General features: G+C 40.7%; 1 pseudogene; it reads right to left on the minus strand.

Moving 5' to 3' along the window:
- On the minus strand, positions 1–24,025 carry LOC137058650 (inter-alpha-trypsin inhibitor heavy chain H3-like; annotated as a pseudogene).
- Positions 24,026–24,661: the final 636 nt, after the last annotated feature.

The raw sequence follows: 24,661 nt of genomic DNA on the forward strand, positions 1-24,661 counted from the left end.
TTATTTGATTGTTTTTTATTTGTTCACATAAAATCTGTGTCACAGACAATGCCATCCTCCATTTGGTCAGTTTTACAACTCCTACGCCAGATGGGATTGAACCATTAAAATGTTTACCGTGCTTAAAACAGATCATCAAAATATATTGAAAACATTGTTTGTCAACTCTGTCAATGCTACAGCTGAGTGACAGTGAAATCAGAGATCTCGCCCTCCATCACAGCCTGGAACGGGACAAGCCAACAATCTCGAACAGGAGCTGAATGAAGTCTGTAATCGCTGACAGTCTCCCTATAGACACAAGTTTCATTAAATACATTTATAAATTAAATATATAACTATAAAAGGCAACACAGTACTCATTTTCAATTAAATTTATGGAAGTTTGTGTGCATTAATTTAATTACTTACAAAGACGTCTTCACCTCCTTGTCCATTATCTGTAGAGTTGGTGTTTGTGATCCTTCAATCTCATCATATGAAATATTGGATTTTCCTTAAAGATTGTCCACATGCAGATATTGTTACTTGTCATCAGTGTTAGTTCAACGACAGCAATATGATAGCAATTTATCCAAAATAATCCATTCAGTAGGTGTTTAGATTGTGACTTGCTCTCTTACCTAAAATGCCCGTCAAGTTGACATCTTTTGGATATTCCGAAATGGCAGGCCATAGAAACATGACCTCATCTTTCTTTTGAAGAAGAATAACAACACCAATATTTCCCATGGTGACATTCATTTCATTTGCAAGTACAACCAGAGACACACTGTTGACACAGAGTAACTCATGAGTGAATTCTGCCTTTACTGTATCACAATAAACTATTGACAATCAGAGAATAGTTAATAATCAAAATATTAAAACCCTCACAAATCCCCTTACAAAAAAATAAGTATACTTCAAGTTCATTTAATTAAGTATATCTAAGTAAAGTTCAAGTATATTTTTAAGTATACTTCATGTAGTAAGTATACTAGTATCAGTTTCAATACTACTAGCAGCTAAGCTTGGGCTGCATCCGAAATTGCAATATAGTAATTAAAAACTAAAAAAGATTAAAACAAATAAAAAAATGTAACTAAAATAGTATGTCAGAATTCACAGTACTCACAAAAGAGAATGCAAAAAGTACCCGAGTGACCTACTACCTACTAAAGGTGAGCATACGATGGACACTTTTCTATCCCATGAGGCCACAGGAGAGGATTTGTGAATGGCAGTATAGTGTATTAGCTGTTAATCACAACATAGCAAACATTCATTACATTCATTCTACACACACTTTTACTATACAGAACATACTTTTTTAGCAGTCATAAAGTAATTACTTATTCAAAATAAGTACGTACTCAAGTGAGTAAGCGATTTCAACTCTGTGTTGCAAGCACCAATCCGGTTTGTTTTATTTTGCATAGACTGTACTCACAAAGGTATAACGATCAAGATTAACTTAAAAATTCCCCGGAGTTGTCCTTTAAGAAACGAAACGATCGGTTTGTGCGAGAATCAGAATAGTATTTATATTTTATTTTATTTTTTTATGTACAACACTCTTCTCTGCATGATCACTTCCAGCAAGAGAGGTCAAAATACACAATATGGCCTAGAGATAAGGTCATAACATACTCCACAAGAACAGAGAAAAAAGTTTTCACTCTCAGGACTGCAAGAAAAAAATGATGTCATTTTGTTCTCGCAGCCCTGGTTTGGGAGTTCTCGCAGCTTGTTCTCGAAACTTTTTTCTTGCGGGTATCCGAGAACTATTGTGTGATTGGTCAGAAATTTAAAGTGAGCAGATTAATGCGGAGAAACTGAGATTGAGGTATGGCATGTACTGGCCAGAACGAACTTTGTTCTTGTACTTGCCACCTCGAGAAAACAAACTAATTTATTTGTTCTTGCAGAGTATGTCCCAAGCTTTACGCACCAGAGATCACTTCCGCCGCTTGTATCTGGTTGAGATACGCCATATCGGGTATTTTGACATCACTTGCCCAGAGTTGCTTTGTTTGTTCTACTGAAGAAACAAAGACATATACATCTTGAATGCACTTGGGGTAAGTAGATAAACATAACATTTTCATTTTTGGGTGAACTATTTCTTGAAGTGTCATTTTCGTAACTTTAGTGTAAAAGTACATAAAAGTAGACAAAGTACACTTTCTTATTTTTGGTTTTGTTTAAAAGGAGTATACTAATAGCACAATTGAGTAAACTTCTTTTTTGTAAGGGTAATTTGTGTCTCAGAGTGCACACAGTGAACCGCTATATATTTACCCCTCTGAATTACGTAGGGTCATTGTCTGGTCCCACAAAATCTGCACCTCATCCTGTCCATTTCGGTAACTGATAGACTGTGTGCTTATTATCAAGTGATGGTTAGTTTTGTAATGAATAGCAATTTGATGGAATCCATTTTGTTCACTCAGAGACTCTCCATTCATACAGAATTCTAGGACGCACAGAAAATATCACTATAAGGCCTGATGGCCTGTTAAACTGCTTCACATAGAACAAACAGCTCTTAAAGTCTGACCTGAAGCAGAATCTTGAAGGAGCTTGAGTTTGTGAGGAACAGAAACATCAAAACAAAGTGGCTTAGACTGACCAGCAGAGGGCAGCAGGAACCGATTGCTACTAACTTTTGGAGAGAGAATATCGGGATTATTTAGTAAAACAGGTGCTAACAAAACAAATAACCAAGTTTGAAAAATCTTAATGTACAGTACCTTGCACTTCAGGCAATTCTATTATAGCCATTAGATCCATCCCTCTACTTTGGGAGATATCTAAGAACCCAAAAAAAGTCTAAATGATGTAAATCCACATTCGGCTGTACATTTAGTCTTTGATTTTAAAGGTGAAGTGTGTAATGGGTTGGCACACAGAACAATTACACACATCATCTAAATTAAAAGATTGCTACAATTACATATTAAACCAATTAACATTCTCAGCCAAGTATGGATGCCTTTATTATTGATATAATATTATCATCGATGATAAAATTATCATCATGATTTTGTGGCCTACAAAGATTCCACATTTTGTTGTTACAGTGTTTTTCTAAAATGGATTAAATTCATTATTTTCCCCTTAATTCTACAAACAATATCTCATAATGGCAATGCGAAAAGTTTGAAAGTTTGTTTAAAATCTTTGCAAATGTATAACAATAAAAATAAATCACATGCAAACAAGTATTCACAGCTTTTGCCATGACACTCAAAATTGAGAGCAGGTGCATCCTGTTTCCACTGATCATCCTTGATTGAAGTCCACCTGCAATAAATTTAGTTTATTGGACAAGATTTGGAAAGGCATACACCTTTCTTTATAAGGTCCCATAGTTAACAGCAGTGTTGGGAGTAACGCATTACAAAAGTAATACATTACAGTAACTTATTACTTTTTGCTGTAACGCAGTAGTGTAAGGCATTACTAATCAATTTTCAGTAATATTTTACTCGGTACATTTCCAGTAACGCTTGCGTTACCCCCCCCCCCCCCCCCCCCAAAAAAAAAATACAATGAAAAGAAAAAGGAAAATTGAAAAAAAGGCGCGATACATTAACGCATGAAAAATGCAAGTTATTACCTGTTCGTGGTCATTCAATAGCCGCGTGTGATGTCCAGGTTAGTAATTAAATACTAAATGACAGCTCCTGATATATTTTTGTATAGCGATTTACTTCATTTTCCTTCAATTCAGTACTTCAATTCATCTCCCTCTTGCTGGTGTACATTTGGATATTGCGAGACATAGTCCAGTGAAGTACGTGTTTATTGCGGATTTTACAGAAGTGCCGCAGGCATGATTTCAGCCTCTGTGCTCGCGCTCGCCAGTGGAAAAGTGGCTAAAGAAGGTTTAACGGCTCTGTCGTTTCAAAGAATAGCACAACGGCAAGCGCGTCGAAGGAAAGACGAGAGACAAGGCGCGCGCTGCTGAGCCAAACTATAGGCCTAAACAACACTTGGGTGAAGATGACAGAATAAGACTACTGCACACCGTGACACCGTCGTTTAGATTTTTTATAATAATAAAGTAATTTAGTTCAGTAAGAGAACAGGCCGTTCAAATAAAAACGGAAGGGTCTGTTAAGCATGAGCCGAATGTGATCTTGAGCTGACAGATGATCGTGGAAGATTTGGTTTCAAAGTGAAATGTAAAAGCGCCTATTAAAGGGGGTTTGTCATTGTGTTGTGTATTTCATTAAGAATAATAGGCTAATTTTAAACCGAAACTAAAATCTGCTTGTCCGCACAGAGCGCGCATTTACTAACGAGCTGTCATTCATTGTGTGCGCGCACTGGCGCGTTTTCAGTTCATATGGAAGCTTAACTTTTAATTGCGGAAATTCTTTGAAAGAGCCCCAGAGCCCCCACAACCCAACCCCCCACCCCCACCCCACCCCGCTAAAACGGCAGCTTTGGGGGCATAACATAAAGGGTGTCTTTGTGCCTCTTAACAGACACAAAATGCAATTCAAATGTCTGTCCAACATGAACAGGTCCCTTACATGACAACAAGATAAGTTTAGCCACTCAGCCATTGTTTAAATTCACGTGTTTTAGGCGGTGCTGTGTCTCGCGCTGAAGTCCCGTGGGAGCGCAGTTGTAGCCGGAAAAAGGCAAATAGTCTAGTCGAGAAGGCTTATTGAACATGTCTGAGAGAAACGGTTTTTGATTCTGTACTGCGGATCCGAGGGCCGCTGCTCGTTCAGTTACTCGCGCATGCTCAGTATCAGTGGCTCGTGGGATGATGATGATGAAGATGATGATGATGATGATACATGCACTGAATTCACATACATTTTCTTTCTCAACACACCAGCTCAGAATTCAGGATGGAAACATATGTCTTAAACCTAATGGTGCACAGATTGTTAAGCAATTGTGCTTTATTTATTTATTTATTTATTTATTTATTTATTTATTTATTTATTTATTTATATGTATTTGTGCATTAAAAGTAAAATGAAGATAAAGATGTGTTCTGGCGTCTGAGGTTTGAACCAACTTGGTTGAACCAATCAGATAAGAGTAAATCGTGCAGCTCATTTGATTGGCTAAAGAAGAAGGTGGACCCGCCTTCCTCCTCGCGCTTGATAAACACAGTCAGTGGCAGAATCGTGCCAAAACTGTAAGCGCAGCTTTAAGAAAGACGGAACTGTGCAAATCGGTTTATTTCGGGAGCCTTTTTTGCCCTACGCACACAACAAGTCATTTAGACAGTTGCAACAGTTTATTTTTTTACACAAAGGTTGGTTTTACATGCTCAATCTATTTCGCAGTTCCTGACTCTGTTTTTTCCGCTTGCAAATCGATGTTCACAGGCGTGCAATGCTTTTGGCCGTATTTTGGCGAAATAAACGTGTCAAAAGGGTAAGCGCAGAAAAATGGAAGTCAGAAGAATACAGATCATATTTATTTTGCCTTAACATGAAGCTGCAGTTTCACAATACATGAATTACACTTATGAATAACAGTAAAATGCTGCAAATATTTTTTTCTTACACTTGAAAGGCAATTTACACCTTTGCAAAACTTATCTTGTGCATGCAAATTTAATTTACACTTGGAATCTTATGTACACTTTCACAAATCTTACCCTACGCTTGCAATTCTGTATGGCATCAATTTACCTTCATACAAACATGTCTCAGTTCAGAGAAAGGTTGGAGTTACAACATATAATTCAAGACATTAGTTTATTTTTATTCGGAGGGACTGTCACTCATGTTAGAAAGTGAGTAACTAAAGAAACTTGTGTGATCAAGGCTGATTTGAGACGCAAACTGTTTAGAACGATTCAGTCCAAATTGGTGAACTGGTTCGTCCGGTTCACTAAAAAGAACCGGTTCAAAAGAACGATTCGTTCGTGAACCGGACATCACTAGAGTGATGATCCGATCGGGCTCACAAGTGAAGTAGAAATGGTTCGCGTTTGGGCCTTTCTGAATTGTGAAAATTTGCAGCGACCACTTGACTAACTTAGACACAACACAGCCGGGCCGGTTGAAGGAAAATGCCATTCCGTGGTTAAAGACGGGTGCAACCACTGTGGAGGTAATGTAAACTTTATTTATCCTTCCATTTGGGAACACACGGCTTGAGGAAAGATGTGCAGTAATTTAAAATAGTCGTGCTTTACACACACACGCTCTTCCGAACTGGACTGCCTTTTTCCGGCTATGGCTGAGTTCCCACGGGACTTCAGCGCGAGACACAGCTCCGCCTAAAACAGGTGAATTTAAACAATGGCCAAGTGGCTAAACGCATCTCGTTGTCATGTAAGGGACCTGTTCATGTTGGACAGACATTTTAATTGCATTTTGTGTCTGTTAAGAGGTACAAAGACACCCTTCACGTTTATGCCCCCCAAAGCGCCGTTTTAGCTGAGGGGGGCTCTGGGCATTAACTGTAATAACTCCGTGTTGCAAGCACCAATCCGGTTCGTTTTTTTTCTCTATAGACTGTACTCACAAAGATATAATGTTCAAGATAAACTTTAAAGAAAAAAAAAAGTCGGAGTTGTCCTTTAATGTGACTATATAGCAATACTGCACTTAAGGTAACACTTCAAAGTACAAAACAACCAAATTACTAAATCAAATCTAGTTAGAAAATCATTTGTAATTGAAATAATTTTATGACAAAATCTGGTAAATACAAAATAGATGTTTGAGATGATAAAAACGTACACTATCACTCGAAGCCAGCATGTACTGGATGTTACCAGAGAGAGAGAGAGAAAGAAAGGAGAAGAGCCAAAGAGAAGCAGAGCAACAGTTACAATCTTCTTTTAATTATCCTTTGACCAGGTGACTGAAACCCAAACATGAGACATTCAAACTGACCAATCAGACCAAACATCCCCTACTGTACTTAAGGTGCTTCACACATTTGGCCTACAGGCCTTCAGAATCTCATTGTCTTTAGAAATTCCAAATAGCCCTCCTGATAAGAAAGATGGGGTTGAAAATAATAAAGCAAATGTCTTTTTCCCATTCTAAAACACAAATAAATTAAATAAAAACTAAGCTATTTCACTTCAATAAAGAAGAAAAATATTTTAACATACATTGGTAATCAAGAGATAGGATGTTATCTATGAAAAAAAGAACAATAAATAAGATACATAAGGTATTTATTTAACTATAAATAAAATAAGGTGAAAGCTGCACCTATAAAAACAAATCCAAGAGGCAAGACATATATTTTATATTTAGGACTTTTAGGACATAGGTAGTATATTTACTGAACAAATATTGTCTCAAAACAGTTCTGGCCATTTTACAAATAAAATCGTTTTACACTTAGTCCATTATTTTATAACTTACCCACAGGCCCACCAAAATTAGTCGAAGGAGGGGAGTCTGGTAATAAAATAACAATGAGAAATATGTCACTTTTAAAACAACATCATTTTTTGTGCATTTTAATAGAGTATTAAATGCTTAAATCAATGCTAATTCTAAACATTTAAAGGGGGGGTGAAATGCTGTTTCATGCATACTGATCTTTTTACACTGTTAAAGACTTCGAATCCCATACTAAACATAGACAAAGTTTCAAAAGTTAAGGTGGACGTTTGATGGGAGTATTTCTTTGTCAAAAATACTACTTCCGGTTAGTCATAAGTTTCGGCAAGTTTTTTGAGATCATGCGTCCCCTTTGACGTTAATGGGGGCGGAATTTCCTTGTATGGGCCTTACGGACAATTCTACCGGAAGCGCGTGAGAGAGAGAGAGGGAGAGAGCGAAAGTAACAGGCTACGCCCATCAAAGCGCTGGCTTGTAGGATGCTGGACAGGTGATGTGCACATAACAATGTCACCAAAAAAGTGCGTTTTTGGTTGCCAGACCAAGACAGTCCTGCACAGATTCCCCAAAAACCCCGCGTTAAGGCAACAGTGGATGTAATTTGCTTTTCCGGATCAGCAACTGAGTTGCGCGAATGTTTATATCTGTTCGCTGCATTTCGGTGCCGACTGTTTCATAAACAAGGCCCAGCTCGACACAGGATTTTCCGATCGCCTAATGCTGAAGGATGGAGCAGTCCCAACGTTAGTACCGCAGGCGGTGAGTAAGACTGCTTCAAATGTCTGTGTTTTTGCCTATGCTCATCAAGTAGCCCAAACATGATCACGTATAGTTAATTGATCAATGGAGCATGCGATGTGTAGTGTGTGTACATTTGTTTAGCTGGCCACTATATGTGTAACTTTATGTTTGTGTATTGTAAAAGCACTCCAAACAACAATACACAAAGAGGGGGGAAATATGTTGAACTAAATAAGCGCGCTTCTTCATCCAAATGCGCTACTATTCCGTGTCTTTCTATGTAAACACTAACTTAGCCTGCCGTGCAAAACCAGTCCGCTTACTGTCTACACAAACCACGCGTAAACACACAAACACACGTCCACAACTGCACTTCCCACATGTACACCTTCAAAGACAAAAATACGACGATATAATTCAAGTATAAATATGTAAATAACACAAGCCGCTAAGCATATTATATAGTTAGTGTATAACTTGTACCACATAGAGACGTCCTGCTCTAGTCGTTTTTGCTGCTGCTCCTGTTCAACTGCAGCCTCTGGGTCTGATTCCGGATCATAGATGTATGGCTGTATCTGATTAAAAGCCATATTTTTATTTTGAATAAAGTTTTTTTCCCGCTGTTAGGGATGACACAGCTTTACGACGCACTCGACTCAACATAGCAGCAGTGAGCACACGTCATTATTTAGCTCCGCTCACACGACACGCCCCCACCCGCTCGGCTTTTTTCGGAAAGACTCGGAACAGCGCATCTTTCTTATATAATTATAAAAAAAATAAAGACTTTTCGGAGATATGCAGGATGCAATGCTACTCTATAGGTATTCAAGATTGACATGACACTGACTGAAACTGAGTGTTTCACCCCCCCTTTAAACATTTTTCTACACAAGTAGAGGGGGGGGGTGTCACATGCCTGTCCTGTCGTGTGTGCACTTGTGGGTTTTGTTATGTTGAGCATGTGCTCGCGTCCCTGTCAGTTCCCTCCCCCTTGTTATCTGATTATTGGTTAATTTGCCCCACCTGTTCTCCCTCATTATCTGCCTTGTTTGTTCCCTTTATAATCTCCTTGTGTTTGTCACTCTGTGTTGGATCCTTGTGTAATGTCTGCGTCTCCCGTTCCCCCAGTGACTTCTGTTGGTATGTTTTGAGTTTTAGTTTATGTTCTATTATGTGTTTTGCCCCCTCGTGGGTGTTTGTTTTGTATTTATGTTTTATTTGTTATAAATATATATCCTTTTCTGCACTTGAGTCCTCGCACCATTTCCTTTGTCTGTGACGTGACAGAAGGATCCAACCATACAATGAGGACTCAGCAGAGAAGTTCTCCCTCGGTGCCAGTTCCGGGGGTCCCGAGTCCGGGAATCCCGAGTCCGGACATGGCCTGGAGGGCCGTAATGGGAGGGTTTGTGGTGGCAGTCCTGCATGCTTGGGAAAAGCACAGGGTGTCATCCACCACTCCGGTGGTCCCAGTTCCGGTGGATCGTGCGCCGGTGGTCCCTGTGCCGGTGGATCATGTTCCGGTGGTCCCTGTGCCGGTGGATCGTGTTCCGGTGGTCCCTGTGCCGGTGGATCGTGCTCCGGTGGTCCCTGTGCCGGTGGATCGTGTTCCGGTGGTCCCTGTGCCGGTGGATCGTGTTCCGGTGGTCCCTGTGCCGGTGGATCGTGTTCCGGTGGTCCCTGTGCCGGTGGACTCCGTTCCGGTGGTCCCGAGTCCGGAAACGGCCTGGAGGGCTGTGATGGGATGCTTTGTGGTGGCAGTCCTGCATGCGTGGAAGGAGCACAGGGCTTTATCCGAAGCCCCGGAGGCAGTTCCGGTGGTCCCAGTTCCGGTGGATCGTGTGCCGGTGGTCTCAGTTCCGGCGGATCGTGATCCGGTGGTCCCTGTGCCGGTGGATCGTGTTCCGGTGGTCCCTGTGCCGGTGGATCGTGTTCCGGTGGTCCCTGTGCCGGTGGATCGTGTTCCGGTGGTCCCTGTGCCGGTGGATCGTGCTCCGATGGTCCCTTTGCCGGTGGATCGTGCTCCGGTAGTCCCTGTGCCGGTGGATCGTGCTCCGGTAGTCCCTGTGCCGGTGGATCGTGCTCCGGTGGTCCCTGTGCCGGTGGATCGTGCTCCGGTGGTCCCTGTGCCGGTGGATCGTGTTCCGGTGGTCCCTGTGCCGGTGGATCGTGTTCCGGTGGTCCCTGTGCCGGTGGATCGTGTTCCGGGGGTCCCTGTGCCGGTGGATCGTGTTCCGGTGGTCCCTGTGCCGGTGGACTCCGTTCCGGTGGTCCCGAGTCCGGAAACGGCCTGGAGGGCTGTGATGGGATGCTTTGTGGTGGCAGTCCTGCATGCGTGGAAGGAGCACAGGGCTTTATCCGAAGCCCCGGAGGAAGTTCCGGTGGTCCCAGTTCCGGTGGATCGTGTGCCGGTGGTCTCAGTTCCGGCGGATCGTGTTCCGGTGGTCCCTGTGCCGGTGGATCGTGTTCCGGTGGTCCCTGTGCCGGTGGATCATGTTCCGGTGGTCCCAGTTCCGGCAGATCATGTTCCGGTGGTCCCAATGCCAGCAGATCGTATTCCGGTGGTCCCAGTGCCGGTGGATACTGCTGGACTGGAGAAGTTTCCCCAACGCCCTGCCTGCGCCGCTGAGGCGCCCTGCTCTCCCTGCGCCGCTGAGGCGCCCTGCTCTCCCTGCGCCGCTGAGGCGCCCTGCTCTCCCTGCGCCGCTGAGGCGCCCTGCTCTCCCTGCGCCGCTGAGGCGCCCTGCTCTCCCTGCGCCCCTGAGGCGCCCTGCTCTCCCTGCGCCGCTGAGGCGCCCTGCTCTCCGTGCGCCGCTGAGGCGTCCTGCTCTCCGTGCGCCGCTGAGGCGTCCTGCTCTCCGTGCGCCGCTGAGGCGTCCTGCTCTCCGTGCGCCGCTGAGGCGTCCTGCTCTCCGTGCGCCGCTGAGGCGTCCTGCTCTCCGTGCGCCGCTGAGGCGTCCTGCTCTCCGTGCGCCGCTGAGGCGTCCTGCTCTCCGTGCGCCGCTGAGGCGTCCTGCTCTCCGTGCGCCGCTGAGGCGTCCTGCTCTCCGTGCGCCGCTGAGGCGTCCTGCTCTCCGTGCGCCGCTGAGGCGTCCTGCTCTCCGTGCGCCGCTGAGGCGTCCTGCTCTCACCGCGCCTCCCTGGCGCCCCCTGCACTCACCGCGCCTCTCTGGCACCCTGCTCTCACCACGCCTCCCTGGCGTCCTGCTCTACCCGCACTGCCCTGGCTGCCTGAACTCTATGGTCCGCCCCGGCCGCTTGAACTTGGTGGGCCTCCCGAACTCGGTGGGCCGCCCTGGCCATTCGAACTTTGTGGGCCACCATGGCCTCCTGAACTTTTTGTTTTCCTCGTTCCTCCCTTGTTTACCCCTCCCTTGTCTGTACCTTCTTTGTCTGTCCCTCCCGTGCCCCCCTGGTCTGTCCCTCCCGTGCCCCCCTGGTCTGTCCCTCCCGTGCCCCCCTGGTCTGTCCCTCCCGTGCCCCCCTGGTCTGTCCCTCCCGTGCCCCCCTGGTCTGTCCCTCCTGTGCCTCCCTGGTCTGTCCCTCCCGTCCCTCCCTGGTCTGTCCCTCCCGTCCCTCCCTGGTCTGTCCCTCCCGTCCCTCCCTGGTCTGTCCCTCCCGTCCCTCCCTGGTCTGTCCCTCCCGTCCCGCCCGGGTCTGTCCCTCCCGTCCCTAGTGGAGCGTCTGGTAGCCGCTCCTTAAGGAGGGGGTAATGTCACATGCCTGTCCTGTCGTGTGTGCACTTGTGGGTTTTGTTATGTTGAGCATGTGCTCGCGTCCCTGTCAGTTCCCTCCCCCTTGTTATCTGATTATTGGTTAATTTGCCCCACCTGTTCTCCCTCATTATCTGCCTTGTTTGTTCCCTTTATAATCTCCTTGTGTTTGTCACTCTGTGTTGGATCCTTGTGTAATGTCTGCGTCTCCCGTTCCCCCAGTGACTTCTGTTGGTATGTTTTGAGTTTTAGTTTATGTTCTATTATGTGTTTTGCCCCCTCGTGGGTGTTTGTTTTGTATTTATGTTTTATTTGTTATAAATATATATCCTTTTCTGCACTTGAGTCCTCGCACCATTTCCTTTGTCTGTAACGTGACAGGGGGGGGGTGCAATTTCTACACTAAGAAAAGGTTCTATACAACCTTAAAAGGTTCTATTGGCGCTACATATTTGGAACCCCTAAAAGTTTCACTGCAAAAAAAAACTGCTTTTCTTATGTAGTATTTTTGTCTTGTTTCTAGTCCAAACATCTAAATATTCTTAAAACAAGAAGTATTTACTAGACAAGCAAAAGTAATTGTCTTGTTTTGGGGGGAAAATAAGTCAAAATTAAGAGAGTTTTTGCTTAAAATAAGCAAAATAATCTACCAGTGGGTTAAGTTAAATAATGTTAAAACAATTCTTAGACTTTTAGACTAGAAACAAGACAAAAAAATACTAAATAAGAAATGCATTTTTTTTTGCAGAGAACCCTTTTTAAGTGCCAAAAGGGTTCTTTCTTGCAATTATAGAACCTTTTTAGCATAAAAGTTGAGTATACTCCAAAGAACCTTTTATGCTAAAACATTCTTCCGAACTGGACTGCCTTTTTCCGGCTATGGCTGAGTTCCCACGAGACTTCAGTGCGAGACACAGCTCCGCCTAAAACAGGTGAATTTAAACAATGGCCAAGTGGCTAAACGCATCTCGTTGTCATGTAAGGGACCTGTTCATGTTGGACAGACATTTTAATTGCATTTTGTGTCTGTTAAGAGGCACAAAGACACCCTTCACGTTTATGCCCCCAAAGCGCCGTTTTAGCTGAGGGGGGCTCTGGGCATTAACTGTAATAACTCTGTGTTGCAAGCACCAATCCGGTTCGTTTTTTTTCTCTATAGACTGTACTCACAAAGATATAATGTTCAAGATAAACTTTAAAGAAAAAAAAAAGTCGGAGTTGTCCTTTAATGTGACTATATAGCAATACTGCACTTAAGGTAACACTTCAAAGTACAAAACAACCAAATTACTAAATCAAATCTAGTTAGAAAATCATTTGTAATTGAAATAATTTTATGACAAAATCTGGTAAATACAAAATAGATGTTTGAGATGATAAAAACGTACACTATCACTCGAAGCCAGCATGTACTGGATGTTACCAGAGAGAGAGAGAGAAAGAAAGGAGAAGAGCCAAAGAGAAGCAGAGCAACAGTTACAATCTTCTTTTAATTATCCTTTGACCAGGTGACTGAAACCCAAACATGAGACATTCAAACTGACCAATCAGACCAAACATCCCCTACTGTACTTAAGGTGCTTCACACATTTGGCCTACAGGCCTTCAGAATCTCATTGTCTTTAGAAATTCCAAATAGCCCTCCTGATAAGAAAGATGGGGTTGAAAATAATAAAGCAAATGTCTTTTTCCCATTCTAAAACACAAATAAATTAAATAAAAACTAAGCTATTTCACTTCAATAAAGAAGAAAAATATTTTAACATACCATAGTATTCAAGAGATAGGATGTTATCTATGAAAAAAAGAACAATAAATAAGATACATAAGGTATTTATTTAACTATAAATAAAATAAGGTGAAAGCTGCACCTATAAAAACAAATCCAAGAGGCAAGACATATATTTTATATTTAGGACTTTTAGGACATAGGTAGTATATTTACTGAACAAATATTGTCTCAAAACAGTTCTGGCCATTTTACAAATAAAATCGTTTTACACTTAGTCCATTATTTTATAACTTACCCACAGGCCCACCAAAATTAGTCGAAGGAGGGGAGTCTGGTAATAAAATAACAATGAGAAATATGTCACTTTTAAAACAACATCATTTTTTGTGCATTTTAATAGAGTATTAAATGCTTAAATCAATGCTAATTCTAAACATTTAAACATTTTTCTACACAAGTAGAGGGGGGGGGGGGTGCAATTTCTACACTCTTAGAAGAAAAGGTTCTATACAACCTTAAAAGGTTCTATTGGCGCTACATATTTGGAACCCCTAAAAGGTTCACTGCAAAAAATAAAAAAATAAATGCTTTTCTTATTTAGTATTTTTGTCTTGTTTCTAGTCCAAACATCTAAATATTCTTAAAACAAGAAGTATTTACTAGACAAGCAAAAGTAATTATCTTGTTTTGGGAAAAAATAACTCTAAATTAAGAGAGTTTTTGCTTAAATGTCCCATTCTTTGCGATTCCATCTTTCAAACTTTAGTTAGTGTGTAATGTTGCTGTGAGCATAAGTAATACCTGTAAAATTATAAAGCTCAAAGTTCAATGCCAAGCGAGATATTTTATTTAACAGAAGTTCCCTTTCAAAGCCTACAGCGAACGGCCGGTTTGGACAACACCCCTGCACTTCCTGCTTTAATGACGCTACTAAAACCGTTTGTTGACGAACCCTCCGCGCACAAGAACACGCAAATTCGGGGGCATTGTCCTTTTGCTCTCGCAGGTCGAGAATAGGAAGCGTTGTTTTTGTAGAGTGTGTTTGTCGTCATGCCATTGAAACACTGTTATTTTCATCCCGGAGTCAAATCACCTTTTTTTGGCCTTCCCACGGACGATGTACGAGATTAAAACTATTTTGCTGAGGACTGCTTCCTCAATCTCAATCAGTTTAATGCTGGATTCGCAGAAAGATTATTCTTAAAAGATGACGCAGTTCCCTCTTAGTCTGGAGAAGGCGTTGTTTATGGTGCACAACCGGTAAGTGTATTTTATTATTTAAGTTGGTCCGTTTAACAGTTTATGTAACTCATGACACAAAGTGCAACGCTGTTTAGCTTTGTTAACTAACGTTAGATGGTATTTGAAACTAATCCGAAAAACTTAGCATATAAAAGTGTACTGAAACATCCAGCAAAAGTCTTTCCTGAGCAGGTTGTAATCGATCCTCTTCGATATTCTCCGGGTCTGATTCCGGCTCAAATTGATAAGGCAATATAGACATTTTTGCAATAACATTGAGCGAGCGTATCTCCCCGTTATGGTAAGAGGCGGGACCTTTCCGTGCAACTTGCACTAAGCTGCTGTCCAATCACAGCGCGGGAAGCGCTGGCCTAATCAGAACTCGTTACGTGTTTCTGAAGGAGGGACTTCATAGAACAAGGAAATCATCAGGCCGTTTTTAGGACAGAGGAAACAGAGGTATACAGATAAGTAAATTGTGTGAAAAATACTGTGTTTTTTTACACGCGAAACATGAACTCATGTTATATTGCACACTGTAAACATAATCAAAGCTTCGAGAACACGCGAAGAATGGGACCTTTAAAATAAAGCAAAATAATCTACCAGTGGGTTAAGTTAAATAATGTTAAAACAATTTTTAGATATTTAGACTAGAAACAAGACAAAAAATACTAAATAAGAAATGCATTTTTTTTGCAAAGAACCCTTTTTAAGTGCCAAAAAGAACCCTTTTGGCACTTAAAAAGGGTTATATATAGAACCTTTTATAGGGGTTCCAACTACGTAGCGCCGATAAACCTTTTGTTCTAAGAGTACACTGTTGTTAGTATTTATTATTTGTTCGATGATGTTATGATGTTACATTATTTGTTATGTTTCCTTACATAATTGTACTAATGAAAAAAGGAAAGAGTACACAGCTGTGGTCAGAATTATTGACCTTCTTGGTAAATATGAGCAAAGAAAGATATGAGCTGTGAAATATATATTTTTTGAACTTTTTATCCTTCATTCAAAACATTCACAAAAACCTTTGATTGAAGTAAAACAATTGAAATCACATCATGAAAAAAAATAATTCTCCATGGCACGTAAGTCACAGTTATTGGCACGCCTAGACATTTGTATGAGTAAAATATCTCAGAAATATACTACCCAGGGAAAAAAAAGTTGCTGTTTGGATAGGTAAATGCTTAAAGGGCTAGTTCACCCGAAAATGAAAATTCTCTCATTAAACGTGCAGTATGCAACTTTTGGCCACTAGGGGTCACTCATTCAAAATAATAACAACAGACGTACTTTGATGACGTCGGGAAAGTGCGTGGGCTCATGGGAGTTGTTGTCATTATTGCCACTGTCAACCAGCGAATCTGGCATCTCCAGCAGAAAACATGTTCACTGACAAGGTAATTGTTTTATTACATCTCTATTATTGTTAAGTTTAGTTACGGCTTTTCACTTTATATAATGTCAATCTAATGAAATAGCAGCGAGCTACCGTTACTTAACAAACTTATCAGTAACGTTAGCTAATGTGTGAGACAGAATGTTGTGCGGGCGGTCGCTATGCCAACATACCTATAAGTCGGTAGGCTATGTTGACATATTAACCGCGCATCATAATTTGAGTTACTCAAATTATAGATATGTTGACATGGCATCCGCGATTGTCGAACATTCTGTATATCAACTCTTCAATAAGGAAATACATTTCAATTTAGTTTATCATTACCAACATAAAACAGTAAATGAGAGAACCAGCACCAGCAATACGTTGTTTATTGGAACACGCGCTGTGTCGCTCCCCACGTTCATCAATCATTCTAATAAACATTTATTTTGGAACTCAGAGATATATGAATAAGTAGATCATTATTAAATCAATATTATATTTAGCTAGTATTAACATATGATAAAAGTGACGGTCACCTTATATTAATTGACCAAGATAGTGGCATATTACCTTATGAAGCTAACGTTACTTTCTCCAGCTACATATAAAACCAATAATAGCTAGTCCATCTGCGTTTTACACATGACATCATCGTGTCACCAAATATACGGATAGAAATACTTTTGAATCAGTTTTTAAAAAAATAGCTCTTTCAGTCTCCAAAAACACAGAATCCGCCTGTTTGAAAAGCCGATACAAAATGTATACGTATTCAGCTAAACGCGTCTCAATGTGGTCAAGATCGCTATGCAATATGCAAACATACAGCATGTTATGATTATATGATTATTATGTTAGCTGAATGGTTACTTAAATGACCTGTTTATTAAAACGCAAGCGAGATCAGCATCTCTCTGCAGTCCGAGCTTGTCACGAAGATTTCGCCATCTTTCAAAGGCTTCTCCAAGGTTTGCACGTCTCTTGCTTCTTCTACTGTCCCAAAATCTTCTCGGGTCATTTTTTTCACCCGTACGTTTGCGCTTTGTTGAGCTGGCAAAACGTACAGGCAAAGAGTAGTCATGATCCATTATCGTACAGACTTTTTTATACGGGGGTTCCCCTTATACTGTCTGTCAGTGTTCCTCTTTGAGTTTGACGGTTCCGCCGAGTTCACAGGAAGCAAGACGCAAACGTGGATATGACGTGAAAGACGGGCGACATAACGGAAATAAAGACACGGTCCGTGTCTTTGAATTAAAATATTAATTTCTCTGGATTTAGAAGTTAATTGGAACTGTCGGGATAATGTAAACACACAACTTTAAAAAATATATAACATAGATATAGTGATCTTTTATATTTTTAATGCTGAAACATTACATATTGTGCCTTTAATTACTTACCCTGATGCAATTCGGCACCTTTAAGAGCTCTGTTCATCTTCAGAACACAAATGAAGATATTTTTGTTGAAATCCGATGGCTTATTGACACCAATGTCATTTCCTCTCTCAAGACCCATAAAGGCACTAAAGACATCGTTACAAAGCCCATCTCACTACAGTGATTCTACAATAATTTTATGAAACGCGAGAATAGTTTTTGTGGAAAAAAACAACAACCACGGATTCAACACGCTGATTCATATTGCTCCGAGGCTTCAGGAAGAAGTTTTTTGAAATCGGCCAACACTATAAAAGTTGTTATTTAGTTTATATAAGTTGTTATCGATATATAAAACAAGACACTACTGGAACTTCAAACGTGACCAGGATCTATGGTCAGATGAAACTAAAAAGGGCTTTTTTGGCAGCAAACACACAAGATGGGTTTGGTGGATGCAGGGATAAAAAAAGTGTCCCATGGCTATGGTTAAATACTGCTATATCTTTAATTTTGTGGACCTATTTTTTTGCTGGAGGTCCTGGACATCTTGTTCAGATACATGGCAAAATGGACTCTATCAAATAACAGATAAAAACAAAAAATCTGTCTTAGCTTGAAATTGAATAATAGGCCGTGATTGTATCTTCCATCTAGCCTAGAAATCTAGACGCACCCTAGCGGCAGCAAATTTAATCTGCCCGCAAGTGTCGTCTAGGAACTCTCAATACCCTTCTGAGCTGTATTCCTCACAATCTGGACGGGCCAATCACATCATGTATTGAGTCGACGGGCGGGGCCATAAGAACAACGACCGAGTTGCGTTTGCGTGCTTCTAGTAAACACAGAAACTGGCGAACGGCGGTGGTCTTTCGAAACAGCTTTGACTGGGATTCTGGAATACTTGGAAGTAAGCTTTTCTCTGAGAAAAGAACAAAGAACAGCACTGAAGTCCTTCTTAAAAAAAGTGTTCGGAGTTTAGCCGACCAGATACGGCGAATGTTTAATCTGTCAGCGAGCTCTGTTTCACCTTCGTTGCTCTGGTTGGTGTACCGCTATCCTATCGCGTGCAGAGGGAGTTTGAAAGACAAACGTTTATCCCGCCCCTCGGATTGAGCCCTTTCTATGGTGAGTTTCCAGACCAAACATCTTGATGTGGGTCTGGCTTGTCAGGGTATCTTCCATCAGGACAATGAACCAAAACAAAGGACAACAATCAACACAAAATTGGGTCACTGAACACCAAATGAAGGTCCTGCCATGTTTATCCAAGTCCCCTAACCTGGACCTTACTGGAAATTTAACTGAAGAGGACAGTGCACCAACATGGACATGGGAATTTGAAGGATCTGGAGAGATTCTGTATTTTTACGGAGGTTGTAAAAACTACTGAATAAAAGGGCAATAACTATCTTTTTTATTTTTTTATGAAAGATCTAAAGGACAAACAAGTGATTTTATTTTCACAGCCTGATTTGCTCATATTTATTAAGGGAGGGGCAATAATTCTGACCTCAACTGTATATATCCAACAGACAGTTCAATTCATTGGTCAAAAGATCTGGGCTATCACAGTTACCAGGCTTACCAAAATAAGATAGATCAAAGTGTTCACTGGGTTCCTCTCCTCTCTCTTTGGGTTTGTCGGCAACTTCCACTTCATCTTCCTGAGGCTTCGTGACGACCATAGAGGTGAGGGACGTGACAAACTGGTATTTCAGGGAGAGTTTGAGAGCTTCTTTCTTTTCATCCTCTTTCTCTTGTCCTTTAAGAAGCACCCTGGGACAGAAAGATGTCCTCAATGTCCAACTTAAAATGCAGAATGTCATATCACTCATAAACTTACTGCCTTTCCAGAAGTTGCTTGACTGTAAGGTAGGCCCACAGTCTCTGCATGAAATCTTTATTCTCAGGTGGGACGTCACTGGGGTCTTTTGTCATTACAGTTTCTTGATACGTCACATTATTACCTTTCTGCTCAGAAATAATAACAATAGTGAGCATTTTCATCAGGAATGTTGTCATTACCACTTTCACCAATAACTTTCTTTGAAAACAAAGTGACCATTATTCCAAACCATCAATGATCCGAATATCCAATATAATGAGCTCTGTTGAGACTGCTGAGAAAAAAATCAGCCCACTCAATCTCTGCCAATATGCTATAAAATATGTAAAGCATGATGATCTTACTGATACTGCAATGACTTCAGTGGTGAAACTCTCCACACTGTTGTCTGTGATTTGTCCTGATACCACAATCTCAGATCCGTTGAAGTACAGGTTAAAGCTGGTCTTGGTAAGGTTTGTCCCTCCTGTGTATTTAAGCTGAATATCAGTGAGGAGAGGGACGGCAACTTCATCATAGAAGCCCTACAACACAAACCAAAGTAAAGGGTTCAAACACAGAACAGACGAGCTCTGAGGATGAATTCACAGCTGATTCTCTGTAGTCCACCTGCAGCTGTAGATCAGCGTCCGAATCTTCATAGATCCTGCGAGCAACTCCACTATTTTCCAGTGACATCTTTGTCAGGAAGTCAAAGTTAACATCATATCCAAAACCAAGACAGTAGAGTGGAAACTTTGGCCCTATTGCCTCTTTCACATTGGCCATTATCCTCTCTTTGTTAGTTTCACCTGTTAGAGAGGAAAAATAAGTTAGTCTACATACAGCACATGCTTGAAAATCATAATTATGACCTTTTTTGAGTGATCGAAAAAGAAAAAAAAATTATGCTTCAGTTAAGTGTTTATTATTCTTTTCTCTCACTGACAAAGAACCAAATCTGTCCTGATAATAATTCAATGGTCCTACAGGCCTTTTAATCATGTCTAAAACCTTTTATTAGCAGGTCTTCTAATTCGACTGAGTGAACCAGTGCTATGATAAACCACCATTATCTTGTGTTTGTGAGTGTGAATCTGTGCCTGAAGTGGGATCTCCATCAGTCAGCAGGATCAGGATGGAGGCGGTTCCCTCTCGTGGATGTCGATTGATCATGTCCACTCCTGCTAGAACTGCAGCGTTTATGTCTGTGGCTAAAGGAAGAACGAGCATAGTTGTGTCATTCTGAGGTACAACTTTCTTACTCCCCATTTTAGCTTTAGGATCTCACCTCCTCTTTCGCTGATCTTTTTCACAAAAGATTTTGCATTCTCCAGGTTTTCCTTGGTGGCCTTCAGGAGTTCACTCTTCCATGTCTTAACTTCACTGTCGAAGGTGATCAATCCAAAGTGGTCATCCTCATCAAGATCACTTAAAATCTTTAGCAGAGCCAAACGAGTCTAAAGACAAACACTTCTGTCAGAACACCTGGAGGATAGCCTTTCTTCATTACCAGTTTTGTTAAAGAAAGTAACTCCACACTGATTTAAATACAGAAATCCATGTTCTTTTAACATAAAAATGCACAATGCTGCAAGATCCTTCATGTTTGCCATTAAAGAAAATTGCTTGTATCCTTTCGGTTGATTTGGCTGAAATGTTTACATGTACCTGATGTATTTTTCTGCCGCTCATAGAACCACTCCGGTCAATGATAAACACTACATTTTTGGGAATACGTGGAACATCAGAGGGTGCAAAGTAGTGGACAAAATAACCATTTGATACCTGAGAGAAAACAATATAACATCATAACATTAAAACATCATATTGTTTCAAAATCCTTTGACAATTTTATTTTACTCTCATAGAGCATTTTATTGAAAATGTACCATGACTTCTCCTTCAGGATTTGGTCTCTCAACATCATATGTTATTAGCAGGTCACCATTCAGTCCATTTTCTCCACAGCTTTTACACTTGGTCTGCTGATCTCGAGTGGGGTAGAAGGTCACCCATGCCTGAAATGATCAGTTTGGTCATCTGGTAACTCTGTTTGAATTGCAGTTGCATAATGAGAACACCTAAGCTAAGTGTTTTATCCTTGTTTAAAGCTCTTACGTCTTTGTCTGCTCTGGTGGTTTTGATGGCATTGGCCAGATCACCGGTGCTCAAATCTCCTTTCACCTCCAAGAAGGAAATTCCTGGTTTCTCTTGTATGTGCACATCCATCTAATGTGAATGAAAGAATAATGATCTTTCTATGAATCTATATTGATTATCTATTTCACTCTTCATTTCTTCTTTCACCTTGAAGTCTGCCACCGGCTGCATTGGTTGGGCATTGATGAGCAGCTCATATTTACCAAGGCGGCGCTTCAGCAGTTCTTCATAGGTCAACTCAAAAGTCACTTTACTAAAAGCAGCCACCGCTACTGAAGTTTTAAAGTCCTCTAAAGTCCTTCCAACAGATCTGAAAAAGAAATAAATACCAGTATATTACTGAACATGCTTATATAATGAGCCTAATTTTAAAAAAAAGTCCAGTACTTGATCAGTCCAGCACTTTCTCCTCGAGATACCGCTCGACTGTACTGCTGCTGAGCTTCCTCTTTTGAATTTGCTGATGAAGGCATTCTTGGGTATCTTGACCTCAAACTGGATCTCTTGTGACTCATTGGCTGTGTTTGCCACACGGCTTGTGATGACGGTTGTGGCGTAGCGACTGGTGACCGTGGAGTTTATGTAGAAGCTGTATATATCCACATTTTGTTTCTGTTGGGACACCAGAAGTTTCTCTTAAAATACGATTACTGGACAACTGATTCTGATTGGTCAATCGCGGCATACAACGTCAGGTACTTCCTGTTATAAAAACGGTTACTGTGTGTGTGTGTGTGTGTGTGTGAGAGAGAGAGAGAGAGAGAGAGAGAGAGAGAGAGAGAGAGAGAGAGAGAGAGAGAGAGAGAGAGAGAGAGAGAGAGAGAGAGAGAGAGAGAGAGAGAGAGAGAGAGAGAGAGAGAGAGAGAGAGAGAGAGAGAGACCTGTATTTAGATATAATTTTCCTTCTGGGTCAGTCCCATGTTCATAATAAAAAATAGTTGTCAGGCCATGTCAATATAAAAAGTATTCACTACTAACTGACTTTATAAAGATAATGGCGTAGCCTAATAATAGTAACTCTATTGCTGTTCATGTTCAGTGCCAATTTCTTTCCATCGGAAGGAAGGCTTTTATTGATTTTACTTTATGGAAATAGAAGTTGCATTGATAAATGTTTTTTGGCTGCAGATTTCAGTTCCAACACACCTGTCTGCAATTATGAAGCAGCCCTGAACACCGTGATTAGCTGGTTCAGGTGTGTTTGATTTGGGAGCTAAAACCTGCAGGGTGGAAGCCCTCCGTACCAGGGTTGGACACATGTTATAAGGTAACGTTACTCGAGACGTAATGGTCAAAGACTCCGGCAGACTTTTAAAAAGCATGTAGTAGTGGAACACAAAAACCCACTCTGTAAACAGCTGTGGTGCACATTTGCACTCCTCTTTGCGTGGGATTGCTCAAACCTACTGCTCGTAAATTACATGGAGAAATAGCCTTTGGACTGAAAGACAAATACGGTTCGCTTACATTTCAGTAGGCTATACTATTGGGCAATAGAAAGTTGAGTCAAATACCTTGAAATAGCTACAAAGTGGCATTACAAACATAATCAGAATGAAACTGCTTGTGTAGCCTATATCCCCACACAAGATTTGGCTTTGAATACATACCAGTTGTGTACATTTTGTGTTGTTATTTGAAAAAAGAAGTAGGTAGGCCAGTCACATAAACTAAACATGTTTACGTAGGTAGCTATTTAACCCTTTACAATCTAACATATAAAACAAAAGTCAGAAAAATCTCATTCTTTGAAATGACAATACCTGCCAAACATAAAATAAAATTGAAAGCTTGCATATGTGGTTTGTAACATTTAATACACCAGGATTTTATGGCCCATATATGGAAATGGTATGAGGATAAATAACAACATCAGCTTTATTCAGAGTCCCAAACTGAGGAGAAAATAATTGTGGTGCAAAATAATACAATGATGACTGAGAGGTGTGAACAACACTCAAAAGCCTGTTGTATTTTATACATTTTAATATAATTTTTCTAATAAATGATATATTGATAATCAGGTAAACCTGTTTCTTCCGTCCAATAAATGTTCTTCTTGAAATATTAATAACAATGTACAAGTTATATCTAAATGTATGCTCATTAAAGATTTCACAGCTAAAATACATTTGTATCACAATTTTGTAATTAAAGTAAAATGCATTGTACTACTAAAAAAGTAGATTGCAGGTATTATGTTGATCATTTGGAGGCCTCAGAAATGTATAGGCTTTATAGGGTTAACTTTGCCTTTATGTGATTTTGTACCCTAACGATATACATTGCCTATGATGTTAATTGCTCACATCTTAAACTGAGTGTTGACCCTCACCTTCTTCACAGGTTGTTGTGAACTGGCCGAGATGAGAAAGATGCCCAAGAGAATCAGTCTGAGAGCTGCTCGATCCATCATGACCTGCTCAGAAAACAGACTTCAAAACACACACTGCCTTTAAACTCCTGTCCACATCATGCCATTGGCTATTATTGACCGGATGAAGAAACCTCCCCTTCTGTTTGTAATAAGGTATGCAACAAAAACCAAACTTCAAACACATTCTTTTAAACAGCAAGTCATTTCTTGAAGCAGAAAATGCAGAAAAAGACAGATTCTGATGAACAGGGTAAATTGTACTTATTTTGTCTTCTGGGAAACATTACTTAAGAAGTACTTAAGAAACATTTTTTGATGTTATAAACAAAATAAGAAATATTGATACATCCTCCTGTTCAAAAGTTTTCACCCCCTGCTCTTAATTCTTTGTGTTTCATGGAAGCTTTCCCCCTGTGTATATAATCATACAATGAAACGGTATTTGCGAGTATTCCACCCAAATTGTATGCCATAAATTCACTGTTGCGTATTATGAACTGAGATAAAATAATCGCAATTACATCAATCACAATTACACTTTTTTTTTTTTTTATGTAAGTCGCAATTCTGAAAAACGGCATTTATATGTCACAATTCTCAGAAAAGATGTCAGAATTGTGAGATATTTTCGTAATTGCATAAAAAAGATAGTGAGATAAAAAGTTGCAATTATCTAAACAAATGCCTTTAAAAAAATGAAAACAGTGGTGGATCATCTAGGGAGTGACAGACCGTTAAGATTCAAGGGTA

The sequence above is a fragment of the Pseudorasbora parva genome, chromosome 22, assembly GCF_024679245.1.
Source record: "Pseudorasbora parva isolate DD20220531a chromosome 22, ASM2467924v1, whole genome shotgun sequence".
Taxonomy (NCBI): domain Eukaryota; kingdom Metazoa; phylum Chordata; class Actinopteri; order Cypriniformes; family Gobionidae; genus Pseudorasbora; species Pseudorasbora parva.